The sequence below is a fragment of the Vombatus ursinus genome, unplaced genomic scaffold, assembly GCF_900497805.2.
Source record: "Vombatus ursinus unplaced genomic scaffold, bare-nosed wombat genome assembly UNPS02014170.1, whole genome shotgun sequence".
NCBI lineage: Eukaryota > Metazoa > Chordata > Mammalia > Diprotodontia > Vombatidae > Vombatus > Vombatus ursinus.
The window spans coordinates 727,520-753,498 of record NW_020953948.1 but is presented as its reverse complement, the minus strand read 5'-3'; the positions used below and the strand labels follow the sequence as shown (position 1 = coordinate 753,498).

The following is a 25,979-nucleotide window of genomic DNA, read 5'->3' as shown; positions in this document are numbered from 1 at the left end:
ATTGACCATTTACCTCAAATTGAAGTCAATCTCTCTCTATCTGAAGTTCCAACTGAAGAAGAGGTTTTGAATGTCATTAGGGTCCTTTTGTGTGGCAAAACACCTGGTACTGATTTTATTTCAGCTGAGTTTTACAAGGTGGGAGGGTCTATTGCTCATACAACAGGTGATTGAAATTTTGGGGGTAATATGACAAGAGGAGGTTGTCTCCCAGGAGTTCAAGGATGCCTCCATTGTCCAGCTCTATAAAGGTAATGAAAATAGATTATCATGTGACAATCACAGCAAGGATCTCTCTTTTAGTCATTGCTGGCAAGATTCTTACCAGAGCCCTCCTTAATAGGCTTTTTCTTCTCCTGGAAGATGGTCATCAATATGAGAGCCAGCATGACTTCAGAAAGGGCCGAGGAACAGTTGATATGATGTTTGCTGCCTGACAACTCCAAGAGAAATGCCAGGAATAGAACAGAGGTCTGTACAAAAGATTTGTAGATCTGACCAAGGCCTTTGACAACAGCAGTCAAAGGGGCTTATGAAGAATTATGTCAAAATTTGGCTGCCCAGAAAAGTTAATCATTATTGTTCATCAATTTCATGATAATATGTTTACCCAGGTTGTGGATAATGGACAATGCTCTCACACTTTCTCAGTTACCGGTTTAGTGAAACAAGGCTGTACACTAGCTCCCATGCTTAGTAGCATGATTTTTCAGCCATGTTATCAGACTCCTTCAAAGAGGATGGACATGGCATCAAGGTCAGCTATCGTACTGATGGTAAAGTCTTCAACTTGAAAAAACTACAAGCTAAGACTAAAGTGGACTGCGTGTTGGTGCATGATTTTTTGTTTGCCAACGATTGTGCACTCAATGCAGCCTCTAAAGCTGAGATGCAACAAAGTATGGATTGATTCTCTGCTGCTTGTGCTAATTTTGGCCTAACAATTAACACCAAGCAAACACATATGTTGGACTTCCACGAGTCAAAACGGTGGAGTAAGCAGTAAATTGTCATAGCTCTCCCATATTCATCTCTAACACCCATAAAATAGTGCTCCAGAACAAATCGTGGAACCATAAAGCCAGCAGAAAGATGTGGTGGAACAGTCTTTTAGCCCAGGAAACTTGGAAGATTGGCAAGAAAGGTCCATCTCATTCAGGGAAAAGGGGAGTGCAGTCCAGGCCAGGAAGCATCCTGACAAGCCAGCAGCAAGTCCTACCTAGGCAAGCCAGTGGGAGATCCTGAGCCCCAGTGTGGTGGAGCAGGCAAACACCAACACTATGACCTCCCACTTGCCTTAGCATACTCAGGGACTATCGGACTACTGCTCCAAGAACCACCACATGCTTCAGCACAGCCCAGGACAAACAGGTAACCTCTAGCAGTCAGACCTCCACATGCTTCATGGTAGCCCTGGAGAAATGCAGAAAAAACCCCACCAGGCCTCAGAATACACCAGACACCACCACTAGGACCCCAGATCAGCACCAGGTAAGCTGCCAGACCCATACATCTTCAAGCAGTGCCAGCCACCCCCTCAACACAGCACCAGACACAAGGGTCCCTCATGTGCCTCAAGGCAACATCAGCACAGCACCAGATAAACAGCCAGGGTCTGCAGTCACTGGAACAAGAAGATTGAGATCTCCATTCCACCCAGAGAGAAGACATTAAATTTAAAAGAAAGTAAAAAAGCCAAAAAATGAACAAAAAAATTTAAAAAAGAATCTGACTATAGAAAGTTCTTATGATGACAGGGAAGACCAGGACACAAACTCAGAAGAGGACAACAATGTCAAAATGCCATGGGCAAAACCTCAAAGAAAAACAGGAAGTCATCTCAGGCCAAGAAATAAATTATAGAAGAGCTCAAAAAAGATCTTAAAAATTATATAGGAGACATAGAAGAAAAACAGGGAAAAGAAATGAGAGGAATGAGAGAGAATTATGGAAAAAGAGACAAGCTTGGAAAATTGTTTAAAAAGTAGAATTGTCCAAATGGAAAAAGAGATACAAAAATCCGCTCATAAAAACTACACCTTAAAGATTACAATTTTCCAAATGGGAAAGTCCAACACCTAATTGAGGAAAACAATGCCTTGAAACCAAGAATTAGGCAAGTGGAAGCTAATGCATCTTTGAGATAAGAATCAAACAAACAAAATGAAAAGAATGAAAACAATGGAAGAAAATATAAAACACCCTATAGGAAAAACAACTAAGCTGGAAAATAGATCCAGAAGAGACAATATCAGAATCATTTGACTATTGGAAAGGCACAATAAAAAGGAGGACATGGACATCATCTTTCAAGAAATTATCAAGGAAAACTGTCCTGATGCTCTGGAACCAGAGGGCAAAATAGGCATTGAAAGAATCCACCAACCACCTCAGGAAAGAGACCCCAAAATAAAAACTCAAAGAAACATTACAGCCAAATTTCAGAACTATCAGGTCAAGGAAAAAATACTAAGAGTGGCTAGGAAAAAAAAAAAAACAATTCGAATATTGGGAGTCACAATCAGGATTACACAGAATTTGGCAGCTGCAACATTAAAGGATTGGAGGTCATGGAATATGATATTCCAGAATGCAAAAGAGCTAGGAATACAACAAAGAATCACTTACCCAGAAAAATCAAATGTAATATCAAAGGGGAAAATGGTCATTCAACAAAATAGAAGGATTTCAAGTTTTCATAAGGAGAAGACCAGAACTAAACAAAAAAAAAAGACCTCTAATATCAAGATACAAGAGAAGCCTGAAATGGTGAAAAAGAGGAAAAAAACAAAAGGGATTCAAAAGAGCTAAACTATTTACATCCCTATACAGTAAAATAATACTTGTAATTCTCAAAATTTGTATTCCTAATAGGATAGTTAAAAAGAATATACATAGACAGAGGGCACGGATATAAGGTAAATTTGATGGAATGATATAAAAATTTAAGGGATGAGAAAAAGGAGTACAATTGGAGCAGAAGGAAGAGAAAGGTTGAATAGGGTACATTATTTCACATGAAGAGACATGAAAGACCTATTACAATGGAGGGGAAGATGGGAGTGTGAGCAATAAGCATTACTTGAACCTTACTCTCATCTGTATTGGTTCAAAGGGCGAATAATATACACAGTCAAATGAATATAGAAATCTATCTTGCCTGACAGGGAAATAGGAGAGGAAGAGATCAAAAAAGGAGGGGTGGGGACTGACAGAACGGAAGACAGATCAAAGGAGGTGAAAGACATAAGCAAAACACTGGTGAGGAGGCAAAGGGTGAAAGGAGAGAGAGGACAAACAGGACAAAGAATAAGATGGAGGGGAATACACAGGTAATACTCATAACTGTGAATGTTAATGGGATGAACTCTCTCATAAAATGGAAGTGAGTAGCAGAGTGGATCAAAATCTAGAATCCTACGAGGAACAGTCTACTTATCAGATCTATGGGGGCGGGGGGAAGAACTCATAACCAAACAAGAGATAGAGCATTACAAAAGGTAAAATAGATGATTTTGATTCTATTAAATTTTAAAGCTTTTGTACAAACAAAACCAGTGCAACTAAGATTATAAGGAAAGCAGAAAGTTGGGAAACAATCTTTACATCAAGTATCTCTGATTAAGGTCTCATTTCTCAAATATATACAGAACTGAATCAGACTCATAAGGATTCAAGCTATTCCCTTCTTTTCACTTTACTTTTTTTCATAGTTCCCCCCCCACACATACTTTTCATCTGTTTCTTTTTTCACATCACAACTAATATGGAAATATTTTAACATGATTGCACACATATAACCTATACTGAATTGCTTACCATTTTGGAAAGAGGGGAAGTGAGGGAGGCAGAAAATTTTAGAAATGAAAATTTCATTGAAATGAATGTTAAAAATTGTCTTTACATACAATTGGAAAAATGCTACTTTTAAAAAAGAGCATGTGGTAGAGAATCATATGATTAGCAGTGGAAGAGGGAATTTCCTTAGACTGGAGTTCCTTTAACCAATGAAATCAAAGGCCCCTTCCTAATCTCTGTCTTTGTCATGAACAACACATTGTGGTGACCTCATTGCTGGATATCTGTAAAACCTGGACAATCTACCAGCACCACACCAGGAAACTGAGTAGCTTCCCTTTGAGTTGTCTTAGGAAGATTCTAATGATCACCTGGCAGGATTAGATACCAGACATTGAGGTCCTTTCTCAAACTAAACTGCTAAGCATTCAAATTTTACTACAGAAAATCAACTCTAATGGGCTCTCCATGTTGTTCATGTGTGTGTGTGTGTGTGTGTGTGTGTGTGTGTGTTGGGTTATATGGTACCCGATATGTGTTTTATATAATTTTTCATGTAGCTATTTATTGGTGGCATGAAATTACATCTCATGTACTATGACTTCAAATAACCAGTTAATAATTAAAGCATATCAGTAATACAATGTTCTTTTCTGGATTGTTGTCTTTTGTCATGGGGTGATATCTTGACTAGCACATGAATCAGATTTAAGTGAGACAAAGTTGCACAAGGTTGTCAGTCTCACTTTCTCTTCCAGAGTCAGAAGTCAAGTGGCAAGACAAAAGTCAAGATGACTGGAGATGGTTTGAGACACCGTGGATGACCTTGACATCTTCTTTGGTGTTTGACCAAGGTGACTTTGCTGAACTATAGGCACTGTGCATGCTTCTTGGAGCCACAGCTGAAAGTTGGGTGGCAGGTAGACACCAAAGGTAGGTGAGCAGCCCTGAAAAGGGCTCAGCAATCTCTCACAGCACCGATGCTAGTCCTCCCTTAATATCCCATATTATGCTTATGGATGAGTTGAAATAAATCCAGAGGATAATAAACAGAAAGACAAGAAATGTTCATCCCAAGTCATATGAAGATGAGCTGTTTGGCCTACTAAAGAGACACCTCAGAGTGGACATGATTACAGGATTCAAATATTGGGAGGTTTTCATGTAGAAGAGTGATCAGTTCACTTTTAGGTGTTTAAAGGACATCTAACACTTTAGGGACACCTTAGAGGCACCTGAGATGAAATATATTGCTTTAGATATTCCTTCAGTCTCTCAAGTTGGGTGATTACTTGACTAATATATTGTGGGGCTGGCTTTTTACGTCAGTGTTGCCAAACTCAATTTGAAATGGGTGCCACTAAACTATAAATAAGGATGCCTGTGGGCTGCACAGGTTTTTAGAAAACCACATATTAACATTATCTATGTTCTTTTAAATTTTTATTTGTTTCATTAAATATTTCCTGATTGCATTTTAATCTGATTCAGTGGGCACTCAGGAATGTTGTTGACAATATTGTGGCCTATAATGCATATGTTTTACACCTCTGCTTTATATCATATGTTTGTATTGATTCCCTATAGATTTCTAATGTACAACTTTTATCCATTGTTCAATCTATTACTTTTCATCTTAGTCTAGCTCAGGGGTAGGGAATCTGCAGCCTCAAGGCCCCATGTGGCCTTCTAGGTCCTTGGGTGTGGTCCTTTGATTGAGTCCAAATTTTATAAAACAAATCATTTTATTAAAGGGATTTGTTCTGTGAAATTTGGATTCAGTCAAAGGTCCACAGTTGAGGACCTGAAGAACCACATGTGGCCTTGAGGCTGCAGGTTCCTCACCCCTGGTCTAGCTGCATTGACTTTATTTATGTTTAAGAAGACTAGTTAAATCAATTGCCACCTTACCATACATAATGTAAATGTTAAGACCTTTTGATACTTTAATTAAATTAGAGATTTCATTTAAAAAACACTCTCAATCATAAATTTGAGACTTTCAATGAAGTCTGGCCATCAGACTAAAGGTAAAAAGTCCTTGGAACTGGAATGACACTGCACTATAATGGTAGTCAGATCTCCTGACTACCTGTTCACATCTGTTCACATGTGACAATCTGTTCACATTCTAAGATGTGTACAAATATCAAACTTTAGCATACCCAAGTTTAGAATCAGATTGTTCCAGAAATTGGTATTCCAGGAAAAGCCTTAAGGAAGAACTAAGTGTTAGGGGGATGGGGCACGGTGTAAGGGAAGAGATCACCTTGATTTTGGACTTGGCCTGGGTCTCCTCCCTTCTTCCCTTTTGACTGAAGGAAAACTGTGTTTTCCAAAGAGTCTGGAGGATTTTGGACTTCTCTTGTTTCCATGTGTATACAAATGATTTCCCCTGATCAGCTAATGATAGTATCAATATTGAACAATCACAGATAGACCAGATGAAAATGCATGTATTCACAAGAATCACAGCAAAGAAGCTACAGTACGCCTAAGAACATCTCAAGGAACCTAGACAGGGGACGAAAAGGACTTCTGAAAATCTGGAGCTGGATGTTACCCACACGTCCCATGTCTACTTCAGCAGATCTTCATCTTGGACTTACATTTACCTCTGGCAGACCAAAAGGCATCTTGCACATTAAGTGTCCCTCCTTCAGAAAGCTTGTGGGATGATGTAGACAAGAATCTCAAAAGATCATCTGGTTATGATGGGTCATAATATGTATTGTTTTAAGAAATCTTTAAATTAGTGATATCACAGATTTATTTGAACATTTGAACTTGATCTCAGCTTAGAAGGATATGTCACTTTGGGCACAGAAAACAATCTCCTTTGCTTTTAAAAATCTTCAGCTATTTCCTTGTATTTCTCATTAATAAGTAGTCCTAAGTTAGGGCAGTTAGGTGGCACAGTGCAAAGTGCACAGAGCACCAGGCCTGGAGCGAGGATGACATATCTTCCTGAGTTCAAAATCCAGCCTCAGACACTTGCTAGCTGTGTGACCTTGAGTCAGTCACTTAATCCTATTTACCAGTTTCCACATCTGTAAAAGGAGCTGGAGAAGAAAAAGACAAACCACTTCAGTATCTTTGCCAAGAAAATGCCAAAATGGGTCATGAAGAGTTGGACCCCTTTGAAATGATGAAACAACATACAGTCCTAAACTATTCATCATGATTACCTTCATGTGAAATTGACTTTCACTTACCTGTCCACAATATTTGTCATTTTATATTATAATTCTAAAGTTTGAGCACAGTATTTTATTCTAAATTTTACTTGGAATTTCTTTTTTCAGTGCCTTATATAGTCTCTTGTTTTCTATTTGTATCCATCTTTCCAAATACTTATGGCAATTTTCCAGTACGGTTTTTTTTTCTGAAACATTAAAGTCTTTTATTTCATTATTTTGCCCTTGGAAGATAAATAAACCATAGACAACCTTTCTATATTCTCTAGTCAAATTCAGCTTCCTTGAATGGTTGTAAGTGGGGGCACTTTGCCCTCATCACCTTCTTTATTCACACCCTCACCTGGTCCAATGATACTGAGAACCCATCCTGGATGGCCAGGAATAATTAAGAAGGTGTTCCACTGCATAGACAAAATTCTCTCTTGCCTTTGGCCTTGTATCACCCCCAGCCTTCAATCACTGAAAACCTACCTGGGATGGCCATATTGTAGGAAGAAAACTTGTGACCACCCAGATTATCTTTACTGTTTGCCTTTGCTGGGCCATTACAAGTCATCTTGACTTTTGTCTTGCCACCAGACTCCCATTACTCTGGAGGAGAGAATAAGGCTGATGACTTTGCACAGCTCTGCCTCACTTAAATCCAATACATGTGCAAGTCAAGACATCACCCTCATGATGACATTAGCTCTCTTGGAGATCAAAAGGATGAAGGACAAACAAAAACAACAGCTTGCCTTCATGACTACTCCCTTTTTCTCACCTTAGGAAACCTAAATTTCATTTGGGCTGGATTACTATTCACATGGGTACAACTAGGTGGTACGATGAATAGAGTTCTGGGCCTAGTGTCAAGAACACTCCTTTTCCTGAGTTCAAATCTGGCTTCAGATGTTAGCTCTGTGACCTTGGGAAAGTCATTTACCCTACTTGCCTCAGTTTCTCTATCTGTAAAATGACTTGGAAAAGGAAATGGCAAACCACTCCAGTGTTTTTGCCTAGAAAACCCTAAAAGGGGGCACAAAATTCAGATACAACTGAAAAACAGCTAAGCAACAAAAATAAAAAATAGTTCACATACTTTGAATGAGATAAGACTCACCAATTCTATAACCGTAAGTGACATATATAACCACCGGAAGTTATGATTCATTACTGTGCAGTTGTAGCCTCTAGACTTTTAAAAATGTCATTTGATCTACTGATGTAACCTAAAGATGGTCTTGTTATCTACTCCACTGAACGTTTAGAACTTCTGAGCTTCCCTTCTCCCTGTAGCTAAACTTTCTTTTATGTTTTATCCTCTCTACTTAGAGTATAAGTTCCTCAAGGGAATGAACTGTTTCCCTTTTTCTATTTGTATTCCCAGGGTTTGGCTCACTGTTTGGCTTACTGTGAGTGCTTAAGAAATTATTTTCATTCATTCATTCAGTCACTCCTAACATCTTATTCCTTTTGATTTCATTTGCATAATTTTTCTTCTCTATTTTCTTCCCATATTCCAAATCAGTCATTCATTTTTTCAAAGAATCTACTAATATTTCTACAAAATATTCCATTGTTTGCCTTTTTAATTTTTTCTTTGAATCCACTACTTCTTATTATAATACCTACTCTTATTTCTTTGTAAAATGTTTAATTATTTTGTTGCTCATCTGACCATGTGGTTGTTATTTCCACTTGTTATTTCACATCTAGTCTTGAATGGTAGGTGGGAGCCATGCTGTGGAAGACATTAATTTCTACATATTGCAGTCTGCATTTAATCCTAGAGGCAACAAGGAGCTATTAGAGCTTTATGAGTAGGAGAGTGACATGATTAGGCATGTTCATTATACATATATAATAATTAGACAACTATGCATATAAAAGATCCTAGAGGAGAAAATCCCTGAGTCCTAAAAACAAATTAGGAGAAAATTGAAATAACCTAGAAGTTGTGGGGAGAGTGTGAGCTCAGTAAATGGCCACATGAATGGAGAGGTTAAAAGAATGATTCCTTATACAAAGAAGAATATGGACGGTATATTCAACAGTGCATATCTATTCCATGAAGCTTGCTTTAAAAAAAAAAGCCTAATAAATCTAGCACACTACTTAAAAAGACATCCCACTGACTTTCTGAGATATCCTTAGAACCCTTGGATTAAGAAGAATTCTGCCTTCCTCTAAGGTACCAGAACTGTCTGTGTGAATTTGAATTGGAAAAAGAACCCTCTGAATCACATGTGGTATATATTCCTCATTTGTACTTCATAAGCAGTGCTGCCAAAGTCCACCTAAGGGCTAAGGGCATTATATTATTTTGAATTCTTGAATATGCCTCAAAATGCTAAAAAAAAATGCCATTGATATCGACAACATCAAAGTCAATTCTAGGAGTTTTTACTCCTTTAGACCAGTGGTTTATTTGTACCTATCAATATACAAATACCAACCAATAAACTCACAAAATCACAAACAAAAATATATATCTTAATGGGATTTTTCATTTATAGATGAATTAGGTTCAACCATATTGAGAAAGAATTACAGTTTATGTTTTATTCCTTTCAAAAAAGTATTCTCTTCATTGCTGTTCTTGCAGCCTCTTTTATCTGCTTATTCTGTAGACTGTATGCAATGGGGTTCAGAAAGGGAGGTATTATGGAATAGAATATTGAAAGGATTATATCTTTAAGGGACCCAGAATCTGAAGGTGGTCATAGGTGCACATAAGAGGATGAAATAAGGGTCAAAGAAACCACAACGATGTGAGGGACACAAATAGAGAAGTCTTTTCTTTGGTCTTCTTTCACTGGAAATCTGAGCACAGTGGAAAATACGCTAATGTAGGATGCAAAGATGAAGGCAAAGCAGCCAATCCCAATCACCAGAGTGCAGCCAAGTTAGGATAATGTATGCTGAATGTCTCTGAGCAAGAGATCTTGAGGAGAGAGGGGATATCACAGAAGAACTGCTGGATCACGTTGGATTGGCAGAAAGACAATTGAAATGTGTAACCAGTATGGAAACTTGTACACAAAAGGCCAGTGAACAAGCAGGTTAAGGTCATCTGCATGCAGACCCAGGGACTCATGATCACTGGATAGAGAAGTGGATGGCATATGGCAACATAACGATCACGGGCCAGGACAGTGAGTAGAGTAAACTCAACATATGCCATGAAAATCAGTAGGAATATCTGAGCTGCACATCCAGTAACTGAGATAGCTCTGTTGTTCACCAGGGAGTTAATGGATGCCTGGGGACCAGTTGCTAACACGAAGCAGGCATCTACAATGGACAGATTCCTAAGGAAAAAGTACATGGGCATGTGGAGTCTCCTGTCAATGATGGTGATGAGGACAATGAAGAGATTCCTCATCAAGCCTGCTGAGTAAATGAGAAAGAAAAGCAAAGGATATAAGATCCGCAACTCACAGGTGTCTGAAAACCCCATAAGGAGAAATTCAATCACAGTGGTGGTAAAGTTAGACATTTTCAGAATCCAGTGAATGACCTAGAGAGCCAAAGAGAAATGAAACAATCTGTCAATCAGTGATTATTAAGGACATATTGTGTGTAGAAGACATTATTCCATTTTGATCATTACTGTGTCAGACATGGCCCCTGTCACGTACTGGCTATGTGATGCTGGGCAAGTCAGATTATCTCTCAAGGAAATATTCTCTAAGAATTATATGAGAGCTGCAGACCTTCAGTGGTGAAGGACATTACTGTGCCTGGGAATTCCATCTGTGAAAAACATGGATGCTTAAGGAAGCAAAGTAATATTCTTAATAACATCTCATTGACTTCCTTTTTTCTGTAATGTATTGATGATCTGTGAGTGGATACATCAGTACGAATAATTTGACCTAGACCAGAAACATGAAATGAAAATGATGATCTCTTATTTTTAAAGTCCTCTGAGATATGGTCTTATCCTATCTTTGTATTCCTTTCCCATGTCCATCTCATCTTTATGAATAATGTAAACAACATAGAAGAGAAAGTCAGAAATTTAAAAAGACATAGTTACCATCATGTTTCTTGCTTTTGCTGGCAATGGAGACAGGGACTATAATTTTTCCTCCTACCATTGCCCTCCACACACCCTCCAACTGACTGAAAGATGAAATTGCAAGTGAATGGTGGAGATGTATACAAAAATGTATTTCCCCTAGCCAGGGACAGGAGGATGGTGAAGTCTGCTGACCTGGCCTGCTATTCTCTCTGCTCCTCTAAATAGTATCACTTCATCTAATTTTCAACATAGCTGGTCACTGGTTCTCCTGATCTTATCATTTCAATTATTTTTTCCATTCAGAAGTATCAGACAAGCAAAATGAATGGTCTATCACCCCCAGCTCTACTCTTATTTCATATGGAATGGCATCAAAGGGACCATACTGTCCTAATACTACATCCCCCTTTCTTTTATGTCCACCATTTCCCTAAATAAATCTTTCCAAGTTAAAGATCCAAGACTTTGGGACATTTGGTAGGCAGATGTTCTCTATGATAACGTCTTTAAAGAAATAGCAAGCAGGTCCTGACATAAGAGCTACATTTTGGTTATGTTTAATTCATACATATATACACACATAGGTATATGTGATCACATATATATGTAAAATATCGTTTTTGTTTTCATTTTTTAATTCTGTATCATTTTACTCCTCCTCTCCTACCCATTGAGAATGTGACAAAAAAAACATATAACACACATGCATAGTCACCTAAAACAAGTGACCATATTAGCTATAAAACAAAGAAGGAAAGAAAGAAAGAAAGAGAAAGAAAGAAGCAAAGGAAAGAAGGAAGGAAGGAGAGGAGGGAGAGAGGGAAGGAAGGAGGGAGGCAGGGAAGCAGAAGGAAGGAAGGGAGGAAGGGAAGCTTAGGCCAGGGAGGGGAGGGATTAGGAAAGGAGGAGAGGAAGGAAGGAGGAAAGAATAAAAGAAAGAAAGAAAGAAGGGGAAGGGAGGAAGAAATAAAGGAAAAATGGAACAAGGGAAAGAGAGTGAGAAAGGGAGGAAAATAGAAAGAAAAAATAAAAGAGGAGAAAGAAAAGAAAGAGGAAGTAAGAGAGAGAGGAAGAGGCACAGGGTGGGAGGGAGGGAGGAGAAAACAAATAAAAGTGGATAATGGGAAAAAGCTTTCCTTTCAAGCTCATTGTATCTTACCTGAATGAGGCAACAAGTTTTCTTGCTGTTAGCTTCTACAATCTGAGCTGCTCAAAAATGATATCATTGAATTCCAATGCCATGGGAAAGATATCCAGATTTTCCTCAGTTTGGGCTGTCCTGGCAGAAAATTATAAAGTTTCCATTGTTGTCTGCCCATCATAATTCTCTTCTCCTTAGCTTGGAAACATATTTTCCCTTTATTTTCCCCATTATATTGGAAACTAAAGTTTGACAGCATGTTTGATAAGATGACTTCATAAGCCAATTTCACGTTTACTAGATATTCCTTGCATCTCCTTGGGGACATTGTCCCTGCTTGTCAGCCAAATGCAGAGGGGTAGAGATCATTGCATTGAGGTAATTATCTCTGGGTAGCAAAAGACAAAGTGCCAAATAAAGTCTTCTCAGAAGCACTGGGATGGAGTTCAAGAAATATTAATTAATTTGCATGTGTGAGAATACTTACTATGACTGAAGGATTCATTATCTCTCAGGTTCCCTCAAAAGAATCTAATAAGCTTATTTCATGCATTCCTGAAAAGGCAGAAGAGGAGAGTTCCAAGTGTCCTGAAGAGTGTCTGGCTTCTTAGCTCACTTGATACACATATACAGTGGCTATGTTTATGGCTTTGACTGACATGTAGGCAAGAGAGCTTCATAAATTTTATGTAAAATGTTTTGAAATATATTTTGCTTTTTACATCACATTCAGTTCCAAAGAATGCCTCATTACATTTTTGCCTTTCTTTACAAAAGAAAAACTAGTTAAGGAAGCCTACCAACAAAGTAATGACATCTCACAGTTTAGAAAAAATCTGAAACCCACACCTCCCCATTCTTCTACCAAGAGACAAGTGGTGTGTTTGACACTGTTTCCCTTGTGTTTTCTGGTCTCTCTTTTTTAAAATTTTATTTTAATTTATCAACAATCACTTCCATAAGTTTCTGAGTTTTAAATTTTTCTCCTGCTCTGTACCCTCCTCCTTCCCCAAGGGGCACGCAATCTGATATAGCCTATACATATACATTCCTATTAAACATATTTTCACATTAGTCATTAAGGAAGAATTAGAACCAATAGGGGGAACCATGAGAAAGAGAAAACAAAAAAAAAAGCAGAAAAAATAGCAAATAGTATGCTTCCATCTGCATTCAAACTCCATAGTTCTTTCTTTGGATGTGGATAGCATTTTCCATCATGAGGCATTTGGAGATGTCTTACGTCCTTGCATTGCTGAGAAAAGCTAAGTCTATCCAAGTTAGTCATCGAACTACATGGCTGTTAATATGTACCAATTTTTCCTGGTTCTGCTCATTACACTCGACATCAGACCATACAAGTCTTTCCAGGTTTTTATAAAGTCAGCCTATTCATCATTTCTTATAGCACAATAGTATTCCATTACATTCATATACCACAACTTGTTCAGCCATTCCACAATTGATGGGCATTCCCTCAATTTCCAAATCTTTGCCACCATAAAAAGAACTGCTATAAATATTTCTGTACATGTGGGGCCTTTTCCCATTTGTATGATCTCTTTGGAATACAACCCTAGAAGTGCTATTGCTGGGTCAAAGGGTGTGCATATTTTTATAGCCCTTTGGGCATAGTTCCAAATTGCTCTCCAAAATGGTTGGATCATTTCACAACTCCTCCAACAATGTATTAGTGTTCCAATTTTCCCACATCTTCTCCCACATTTATCATTTTCCTGTTTTGTCATATTGGCCAATCTGATAGATGTGATGTGGTACCTCAGAGTTGTTTTGATTTGCATTTCTCTAATCAATGATGATTTAGAGCATTTTATCATATGACTATAGATGGCTTTAATTTCTTCATCTGAAAACTGCCTACTCATATCCTTTGACCACTTATCAATTGGAGAATTACTTGTATTCTTATAATTTTGACTTAATTCTCTACATATCTTAGAAATGAGGCCCTTATCAGAGACACTGGTTGTAAAAATTCTTTCCCAATTTTCTACTTTCCTTCTAATCTTGGTTCCATTGGCTTTGTTTATGCAAAAACTTTTCAATTTAATGTAATCAAAATTATCCATTTTGCATTTCACAATGTTCTCTATCTCCTGTTTGGTCATGAATTCTTCTGTTCTCTGTAAATCTGACAGTTGAACTATTCCTTGCTCTCCCAGTTTGCTTATAGTATCAGCCTTTATATCTAAATCATGAACCCATTTTGACTTTATTTTAATATATTATGTGAGATTTTGATCTATGCCTACTTTCTGCCATACTCTTTTCCAGTTTTCCTAGCAGTTTTTGACAAATAGTGAGTTCTTATCCCAGAAGCTGGGGTTTTTGGGTTTATCAAATAATAGATTACTATAGTCATTGACTATTGTGTCTTGCATACCTAACCTATTCCACTGATCCACTACTCTATTTCTTAGCTAGTACCAAGTAGTTATGATGATTGCTGCTTTATAATACAGTTTAAGATCTGGAACAGCTAGGTCACCTTCCTCTGCATTTCTTTTCATTAGTTCCCTTGATATTCTGGACCTTTTTTAATTCCAAATGAATCTTGTTATTTTTTCTAGCTCTATAAATTTTTTTGGTAGTTTGATTGGTATGACATTGAATAAGTAAATTAGTTTAGATAGAATTGTCATTTTTACTATATTAGATCAGCCTACTCATGAGCAACTGATGTTTTCCCAGTTATTTAGATCTGATTTTATTTGTATGGAAAGTATTTTGTAATTGTGTTCATATAGTTCCTGGGTTTGTTTCAGTAGGTAGACTCCTAAATATTTTATAATGTCCACAGTAAGTTGATATGGAATTTATCTTTCCATCTCTTGCTGTTAGACTTTGTTGGTAATATATAGAAATACCAATGATTTATGTGGGTTTATTTTATAGACTGCAACTTTGTTAAAGTTGTTTATTATTTCAAGTAGTTTTTTACTTGATTCTCTAGGATTCTCTAAACACATCACCGTATCATCTGCAAAGAGTGATAGCTTTGTTTCTTCTTTGCCTATTCTAATACCTTCAATTTCTTTTTTTTCTCTTATTGCTAATGTTTCCAGTATAATATGGAACTACAGTGGTGATATCACAACAGAAAGATGAGTCTTTCTGATCTCAGGTCCAGTGTTTTATCCACTGCACTACCTATCACCACCCCCCCACACACTTTCAGCAACCTTGATGTTTATTATCATGCCTGACATTTGGTGAGTGCTTAGTATATGCTTTTTGATGTATTCATTTATTGGCCACTAAACCAAAATAATTAGTAATGCAGTGAATACGAAAAAAGCAAAAAAAGTGAGCATAAGAAAGAATATGGATTGGTTATTATCTATTGCATTCTCACAATGTTCTCAGCCTTGCACATCAGTGAACATTTGAATATAAATATATATCATATTGCCATGGGTAATTATGATGCTGATGGTGTCATAGATGATAGCAGTGGATCATGACAGGTATGATACATTTGATACTGGTGCTGATGGTGGTGCTGAAGCTGCTGATGTTGGTGATAACACTGGCAATGATGGTGAGCTAGGATAATGATTATTACTTTCCATTGTCTCTAGGAGAAAACAGCACTCCTGTTTTTGGCATTCAGAGGCATTGACATTTTGAACTCAACTTGCCTTACCCAACTGATATAAAACTACTCTCCTTTCCATTACCTACATTCCATCAAATTGGCCAATTCTCTCTTCCCCATGAATGCCATTCCCTCCTTCACCAACATGCTTTTTTGCAAAAGTTGATCCCCAAGTCTGAAATGCCCTCTGCCCTCCCATTTACTGGGAGAACCCCCAGCTTCCTTCTTAGCACAACTCAAAATACAGCCATCTTTCTGCCTGCCCAGAATTACTTACTATTTATAAATAAGTAGATATATGTGTGTGTGGGTATACACATACTTGTACTTGATAATGCTAATGGTGATGGTGGAGGTGATGCTGGCAATGATGCTAATGGTGGTGGTGCTTATCATAAGAGTGGCAATACTGGCAGTGGTTTTCATGCCCTCTAGAGAAGGTAAGCTACCTTTGACAACATTTGGGCCTCCAAAAATGTCATATAATTCAGCCTGTTGACCCACAAATCCCTCTATTCTCATTCCCTCCCCCAACCTGACAAAATTAAAACAAATCTGGGAAAATGGTTCAGTGAATGAACGCTAATATAACTGCAGTGGAATCAATTGGTAATATGAGCAAGCAGCAGCAAAATCAGGGGAAACTCATTGTTCTAATTGTTTTGCAACATATATGGACAGAATGACAATTGAACCAAGACCTGTAACAGAAGCAATTTTATTACAATTTTTCCAGTGCTGATGTTGGACCAGCTATATTTAGGTGAATAAGTCCATAATGATGTTGATTTTCTGCCTGAACTCAATTTAATCAAATGGTCATCTTAATTGGTCAGGTTAGTCATAAAAAATCAGGAAAATGTGATCTTTGATTGAATTGGCTAGTGGGATGGATGAAAAAGAGAAGTTTTCCAAGTCTACTATATAAGTTACAGAGTAGATGCCAATCTGCATTAGTTAAGGAAGCTTCCTCAACAGGCTCAGTCACTCCTACTAAAAAAGAAAAAAAAAGATGAAAAATACAAGTCTCTAGAGTCATAGATGTTCATTCCCTTTACTGTTTAACTATTAATATACGGTAGTGATCTCATGTAGCTTAATCCATTATTAGTCTATCTGTTAATACATATACCTGGACATAGCTCTGTATTTTTGTGACTGGTCCTGGAAAATACATATAATTATAACTCAACAAATGGAAAAGAAAAAGAAAGGATCAGGCAAGGAAGAAGAGATGAGAGAATTTGTCATAAAAAAGTTACAGCTAGAAAATCCATTGTGCCAGCCTCTTCATTGACTAAAGAAGTCTTACACTTAGAAAAAAAGGTGCGTTCAATATACCATAGGGAGTTAATATCAGAATTTGGCCAAGAGCTCAGATGTCTAGTCTATCAGGTTGGTATCTTTCTACTACACCATCATATTTGAAAAGAAAAATTAAAAAAAAGAAATGGGTGGGAAGGAGATTACTGTGATAAACAAATACATCACAAACAAGGAAGCTCCTGCCTCACCAACTTTGCCAGAGCTGTCTTCATGTCCTTGTTCCTTAAACTGTAGATGGCAGGGTTTAGGGTGGGGGGCACCACAACATAGAACACAGACACCAACAGGTCAAGCACAGAAGGGGTGTCAGAGGTAGGTTTTACATGAGCAACAAAAGCAGTTGTGAAAAATACAGTGGTCACAATGAGGTGGGGCAGGCAGGTGAAGAATGCTTTGGACCTGCCTTCTGTGGATGGCATCCTTAGAACGGTGGAAAAGATGTAGACATAAGAGATAACAATATAGAAGAAACAGCCAAGACCCAAAATTGTAGTTGTAACTGTAGTTCCAATTTCAGCAAAATTTGGCTGGGAGCAGGAGAGTCTGAGCAAATGAGGGATCTCACAGAAAAACTGGCCAAGCACATTGGCTTTACAGAAGGGTACAGAGAAAGTGCTGACTGTGTGCATGATGCCTGAGAGACTCCCACTGACCCAAGAAGCAGCTGCCATCTGTACACAAGCTCCTCTGCTCATGAGGGTTTCATAGTGCAGGGGGAGGCAAATGGCTGCATATCGATCATAGGACATCACTGTCAGCAGAGCCAGCTCAGCACAGACAAACAAAAGCACAAAGCATACCTGAGTAGCACACTCAGGGATAGAGATGGAGTTGCTGTGGGTCAGGGAGATGAGGATGGACTTGGGTACTGTGACAGAGATGTAGCAGAGGTCTATGAATGACAAATGCCTTAGGAAGAAGTACATGGGGGTGTGAAGGCACTGGTCGATCTTAGTGACAAGGATAATAAGCAGATTCCCCATCAGGGCTGCCAGATATATTAGGGAGAACAGCACAGCATGTAAGATCTGCAGCTCCCAGATGTCAGAGAAGCTCATGAGGAGGAAGTTGGTGATAATTGTGTGATTGGCCATGGCCTTCCTAAGGACACAGAAAGAAAATTGGAAAGGGATCAGTGAGATATTGAGGTATAGCTCTGTGGGTCTAAGGATATCATGGGCTTTCTTTTTAAACTCATAGCACTGAAAGGGAAAATAATGTTTTAGGTCACTTTTGCAGGCCTTTTCCCTACCTATGCTTATGTGGCATCAACCCTACTTTGTACCTGTGACCCTGCGTAGTTTTAACTCCACATGGAACAAGATGTTGCTCCCTGGATCAGTTTATCACTTCTAATCTCACCACTATTCTAGCTCTTAATTGTCCTCACCTTCTCTCCCCTCTGAATGGAGGGCTGGAGGGCAGCATACCAAATTCTTCCCAATGCCTTCCTTTATAGAGGGCAGAAAGTGGAGTCTCAGCCCACTGTCCTTTGCATCTATTGTATCACCCACTTTCAACTCCATGGAAAAATATTCCCCACTGCTGAGCAGCCCTTGTTGTCCTGTTCTACCCCCAATTTCCTGCCTACTTTTGTGTGTTCTCTCTCTTGCTCCTTGAGGGCAGAACTGTCTTTCTTTTTATTAATTGTATCCCTAGTACTTAGCACAGTGCCTGGGACATAATAGGCTTACTAAATAAACATTTATTGGGTTGGATTTATTGGATTGGATAGCAGGGGTCAATCATTCCTGACCCAAGTCCCAGTAGCAGAGCTGAAGATTTGGAGTACCCACTAGGAGGTAGTGTTTGGACAGCAGCTCTCCACTCTTCCCAGCCCATCCAGCATTCAGTGCAAATAGACTTGGTCCATGGAAGCAATTCACAAAATGGAGAAACCTAGCATCCTTACTAGCTGTTATTTCAAGCAGTCTTTGAGGTCAGATCCTTAAAAGAAATAGGAAGACTGAAATAGCAGGTATGTTTTCACCTAGAGCATAATATTGATTTATCTGTTATATGAGAGTCCATTAATATAGAAATAGTGGCCAGAGCAAGGGAGGTGCTCAGTCCTTGTATGAACCAATCTGGAGTTTTGTGTTTAATTCTAAAGCAATAAAATATGGGATGGCCATTGAAAAACTGGGATTTGCCCAGAGTAAAGCCACCATGATACTGATGGGAACTCAAAATCATGTCATGTAATTATAGCCAATATCTATCTAGAGCTGTACAATTTTGAGTCTCTATTCATACATTATCCCAATTAATCCCTAGAATCATGCTTAAATGGACTATCAGCCCATTTTACAGATGAAAAGAATAAGGTTTAGAGCAATTAGGTGACTCACTCATGGTTGCACAGCTAGTAAGTGACAGAAGTGGAATGTGAACTCAGGTCTTTCTGATTCCAGGACCAGTCCTGAAAGAATCATGGAATTTCAGAGTGAAAGGGAACTCAATAGCGAAGTAGTCTAAGCCATCCCTCAGAAAAAATGTCCAATATACTTTAGCTGACAAATGGTCATCTAGCATCTGTTTGAAGACACTCAAGGAGTAGGAACTTCCCAAGACTCATAAGGATTCCCATTCTACTTTGGCATAATTCTAAACAAGTTTTAGGTCTTGTTTTCTTCCAAAATCCAGCCTAAATATGACCCTTTGTCACTTCATCCTCCCATTTTTCTTGGTGTTACCCTCTGTGGCCAAGAAGGATACTGTTTTCATCACCCTTCCACACAACAGTCCTTTAAATATATGAATGGTGCCTTTCATCCCACACTTCCAGGCTCCTCTTCCTGACCCTTAACATGCCCAGTTCTTTCTAACATACCCCAATGTATCACACACTCAGGATCCTTCCCCATGTTTGGTACTCTCCTTTAAACACTTGTTTTCTTCCCCCTAAATAATCCCCCACCCAATTAGTAGTTATAGCAGTAGTTACTTTTTTTTTTTTAAAGAGTGCCTTATGTAACTAGACCACACAGACTTAGAGAGCAGAATACACCAGGAAAATGTGAGAACTGTTTCCAGTATCCCAAGTGCTGTCATGTCCATGAATGTTTTGGGGGGTTAGAAGAGGGGGACCCTTGGGAGGAGAGTTGAGGTTAGTGATTGGGAGTTATAGAGAGGCAGGATTTGACTTAATCAAAGGACAGAGTTCCTGACATGTGGAGCTGTGCCCAGGTAAATGTGCCAATTGACTTAAGAGGTTGCTGAATTCAATTCTGCTTCATGACTTCAAGCAAGAACTGGATGCTATAAAGAACATTGCTGATTAAGGAATGAGACAGATGGCATGCTATCTGAAGTCCCTGGCAACAGGCATATTATTTTTCTGATTCAGTGATCCTGTAGCTTAAAAACATTTTCTTTTGCATAACCCCATCAAGATAACTTGCACTCACTTTGGAAAAACCAGCTTTTTGACCTTGCTATAACAGTGGTGAAATGTGTACTATTTACGCAAAGGCAACATGGTACTGTGGATACAAAACTGACCTTTAGTCAGGACAACTTGGATTTCAATTCAGCCTTTAACTCATGCTAGCTTTAGCACCATGGACAGAGAAGGATTCACATCTCAGTGTCTCCAAGGTTTTAAGTTGCAGAGCAGGAGCCAATCTCCATTAGCAGAGGGGCAAAGGGATTTTCTTCATAGTGAATTTCTTGTGTCAGTCATAAGTAGGTCCAATTTAAAAGGGAAAAAACCCTACTTGGTAGAAGCAAAGTTGATTCATGACAACTCATCGACCATTTATAAGTCAGAGAGGAACAATTTTATTATTCTATCATTTCAGTTTTATTTGACTCTTTGTGACCCCATTTGGAATTTTCTTGGCAAAGACACAGGAGTGATTTATTCATTTTACATAGGAGGAAACTGAGGCAAATAGGATTAAATTACTTGCTCAAGGTCACACAGCTAGTAAATGTTTGAGCCCGAATTTGAACTCAGGTCTTTCTGACTCCAGGCCTGGTGCTCTATCCACTATGCCACCTAGCTGCTCCAGAGGGGAACAAAGATCATTTTAAAATCTAGCCTAGTGATTAGAGTCAAGATATTTGAAAACCTGAGGCAGAATACCCTTAAATGACTGTTTGGCATATGACTAGGGAGATCATTAAGGCCTCCAGTCCACACAGATTCCATCATTCTTTCTGACACCTTGCTTTTATCATCACTCAAAGACTGAGAGAAAAAGGGGCAGCTAGGCTGTGCAGTAGATAGAGCACTGGCCCTGGAGTCAGGAGGATCTGAGTTCAAATTCGGTGTCAGACCAGACACTTGACATTCTCACTTACTAGCTGTGTGACCCTGGACAAGTCACTTAACCCCTATTGCCTCACCCCCCCCCCAAAAAAAAGATTGAGAGAAAAGATCAAAAGGTGCTTAGTTGTAGATGAATTATTTTCTTTTCCTAAGGCAAAGTAGCCATGATCTGGTTCATTGTAATGAATTGAGGATTTTTGTATCTTGCAATAACATGGAAATGTGACTAAAATCTCTTAAGGTATTGGAGAATAAAGATTGTTTTTAATTAATTAATTTTTACTTTTATGGAATAAAATAAATATTTCCATAACAGTACAATAAAAAAGATCATTGCACATGAAACTGCAAATTCATTATGTACAACTTACTATTCCTTTTAAATACACAACAAAGTTACGTAAATTTCCTTTTTTTTTTTTGCTGAAGTCATCAAGGAGAGAATGTCAAGATTAGATATAACATTGAACATGACTTCAAATATGGAGGGGCTACGACCATTATGTCAGAAATAGAATATCTGAGAAAGATTCGCCACCTAGCTATGACTTCAGCACCTACAGACACTGAGAGGAACAGTGTTGCAATACTTAACGTTTGCTTTCAGGAACTTCAGTCTAGAAAGAGAGAGTTGTGCTATTTCTGAAGATCACATGGCAGGATAAGATACCAGGCACTGAGGTCCTTTCTTGAACTAAAGTGCCAAGCATTCAAATTCTACTGCAGAGAGCACAACTCTGATGGGCTGGCTCTGTTGTTCAAATGCAAAACATCTGCTTGCCTAAAAGACTCTTATGCAGTACTCACACAGGTCAAGCCCTCACATGGTGGTCAGAAAAAGTGATACCAGGACACTATGAAGATCTCTCTTGAGAACTTTGGAATTGATTGTGTGACACCGAAGATGCTGGTACAGGACTGCCCAGCATGGTGTGCCCTTATCAGAGAAGGTGTTGTGCTCTATGAGCAAATCAGAATTGAAGTCACTCAAAAGAAACATGAAATGCACAGCTTTACCCCAAATGTTCCCATGGACTATTTGTGCCTGACCTGTGGTAGAACATTCGGAGCTTGTACTGGTCTGATCAGCCACAGTTAGACACACTGTAACTTGACTCTAACATAGTGGTGTCATTTTAGTCCTCTTCAAGAACAAAGGAAAACCATATTTTAAATGTTACTGAGTCTACTGTTCGAGATAGCTAACTAATGGAAAGCAAATCTACATCAGATAATGGAAGTATTGGAAAATCTACCAGCTGGTAAAAGTAGCCCTCAAAAGTATCCTCTGACTGACAAAAAACAAAGCATTGTAACTACTTGCTGCTCACTGGGAAGCCTGTTTAGCAATCAAGAGAATGAACAACCCTACGATCTTCTGCCCTCCTCATATCTCCTCTGTGTTATTGTGTTCGGTTCTGGGCACTACAGTTTAGGAAGGAACATAATAAAGAGGAAAGTAGATGGAGAAGTGCAACTAGGAGAGTAGAGAGCCTGAACTGAGTTTCTTTAGCTTTGAGAAGAGAAGACTGACAGGGCCTCAGCAGTCATTGTGTGGAGGAGAGAAGATAAATATTGTCTTCAGGTACTTGAAGAACTGTCATCTATAAAATGGATGTGTCTATTTTGGCTTGGACCCAAAGGGCAGAACCAGGAGCAAAGGGCAGAAGTGAGGCAGAAGCCCCATGCTGCTCAATAGGAACTGTCCAAAGGTGGAACAGGATGCCTCAGGAGGTGGGGGATTCTGCTTCCTTTGGGTAGATGGCCAATTATTGGGGATGATGTAAATATAGGCATTCTTATTCTGGGAGGATTAGGATTAGATAGCCTTAGACATCTATCCCTTTCAATTCTGACTTTCTGGAATTTGATTAAAAGGGTGATGAAAAGGCTCCCCATGCCTCCCTTCAGAGATTTCTAACTAGCTCCTTCTTTGGTCAAAATCTACCACTCCACTAGATGCTTATGTTTTCAAACTGTCCTTGCCTCCCTTTTCACAGAGGAAAACTATCTATTCCACAAATGTCTACCATTTTTTGAGACATTGTCCCACCCTTCTCAGGACTTGCATTTTGGGGAAAAAAAATTGGGTACCTGAAGCATCAGTGCTTACAACAAAAGAATGAACCTCTAATAGTGAAAATACTGATACAGTGGCATCTGAGGGTATAAGCAGGATATCTGGGGAATTTTCCTTAAATTCAGTCTCATTGGCACCCTACTCTTCCTGCAAGAAAGTGAAAATGATCTTTCATCCCATAGGCTTAGACACTCCCAGTGTCACTATCATCAGTGCTTTGGATCATAACTCTGAAGACTTGCTTCACAAATAGGCACTCAGGCAACAAGGTGTCATTGTGTATAGAACATGAACTTGGAGTCAGAAAGACCTGAATTTGAGTAAAGCCAAAGGCACTTTCTAGCTGTGTGACCCTGCACAAGCCACTTCACTTCTCTCAGCCTTGGTTTCCTCATCTATAAAATGGGGACAATAATATCACATCCTTCACAAGTTCATTGTGAAGATTAAGTGGATAATGTATGTGAAACTATTCAGACTTTAAAGCACTATATAAATGTTAGTTCCTATTATTAATATCACCATCATCATCAATATTAGCCATACTAGCAGCATAGTACTGAGGAAAAAGGTTTGGATTTGTAAGTCCCAGGACCTCCTTGAATCCCAGCTCTGATACTAGCCACCCATGGGACCCTAGACAAGCTACTTATCTGCTTTAGGCCTCAGTTTCCTCATCTGTAAAATATGTTAGGGGTTAGACTGGATCATCTTTCAAATTGTGTCCAGGTCTAGACCTATGATTTAATGATTGTTCAATAATCCCAGTCTGATAAATCTAATCAGAACTGTCCTAAGCATGAGGGTGGGATTTCTTTTTTCTGTTTTTTATAATAACTTGACAATTTCATTTAGAGATTTAAAGATGATATATTTCTATTTCTGAGATCCCTTACTGAGCTAAAATCCTGAATAAGGTTAACATATATAAAAATCTCTATTATATTACAATATAAGAAGCATTAAATTGTTTGCCCCAGCTAAAAATATATCCTTCATTAAGGAAAAAATAAACTACTATAGATATATACTAATTAAGTTTTTTTCATATTATACTTCTCTTTTTCCAACTTATTTCTTAAGGAAAAATCTGACCTATTGAATTTGGCTTAGTAGTCTCAGAAATTGGATAATTTAAAGGCAGCCTGCTAATTCTGATATTCCTATGACTCCCTGGGTAAACACAGCTGATTCCTCCCCTCACCTTTCATGTCCAGAAAAGAAGTTGGCAACATGAAGAGTTTGCAGAAATCCAAGGAAGAAACCATAGGGCAGTTCTGAGGAAAGTAAATGTGCCTTGTGTCTCCTCTACTCAAGACAAAAATACTCCAAAGGTAGAGGAGCTACCTGTCACCAGACCTTGATGATCTATATCCCTTGGGACTAAAAATGGTCTCTTGCTGGGGAAATAGCTTTCTTTTTTTGTAGGAAATTCTTCAGAAATGTTTTTTAAAGCAGAGAGGGGGGCCTTCTGGGACCAGTGCTTGATTAACCTCAGTAGACTGCAGTTCTTGCTCTTGTAATCACTTCTTCTCAGCCATGACTTGGGATTGAGGAAGAGAAATTACAATGTGTTAGCTTTGCCTAGGGCCCAGAGTATGAGCCAGGTGTGGTCCCAGGATATCCTGACCAAGTGTCAATAATACGGATGGTAGCAATGATGAATAGGAGAACTACGAGGAAATCCAGTAACATAAAAGGAATGAACAGAATCTTCAAATTCCTATTTGGACTCCAGTCAGACTTCCTTTGGAACTAAATTGATAGCTTATTTCAGATGCCCAGGAAAACATCTATGTGAAGTTATAAGCATGGCCAGCCACCAGAACAATTATGAAACAATTCAGCATAGAGCCCTTTCAAGTCCCTCCTTTGATCCCCATGACTTTCTCCTTGTCCCTCCACCTCTTTGCTTTTACTATCTTCATGCCCTCTCCACCCCCTCTCCCTGGAAGATCTCCTCATTATCTGTCAGTCAAATGATGTGTAAATTATGATAAGGCATCAATGAAGTCAGATTAACCCATAACCTGTGCTGAATAGTTCAGCATATTCATTAGGGATAGAAGACCAACATTCTATTGATCAAACTGATGCTGTTTCTGATATAAGGAAGGCAGGGTAAGGGGTCAAGTCTCACTTCATTAGACCTTTGCTAGCACCTGTCATGCACAATACTCTCTTTAGATAACTTATTTTACCTAAATATTACATGTGACCTGTAAGTCAGATATATGGTGTAGTGGATAGGACACTAGACCTGGAATCAGGAATACTTGAGTCCAAATAAGGCTTCAAACACTTACGAGCTGTGTGATCCTGAGTAAGTCACTTCATCTTTGTTTGCCTCAGTTTTGCTGGGGATAATAATAGCACCTACATTCCTGGGTTGTTGTGATGGGAAAAAATAAGATATTTGTAAAATGTTTTGTAAACCTTAGAGTGTTTAACAACAATGATTGCTGTCATCAGTCAAAAACTCACAGGATATTTATGGTCATGAGATCAAAAAAGGTTGACTGTCTGGGTG

General features: G+C 38.6%; 1 pseudogene; it reads right to left on the bottom strand.

Moving 5' to 3' along the window:
• Positions 1 to 9,550: 9,550 nt before the first annotated feature.
• On the bottom strand, positions 9,551 to 10,479 carry LOC114041219 (annotated as a pseudogene).
• Positions 10,480 to 25,979: the final 15,500 nt, after the last annotated feature.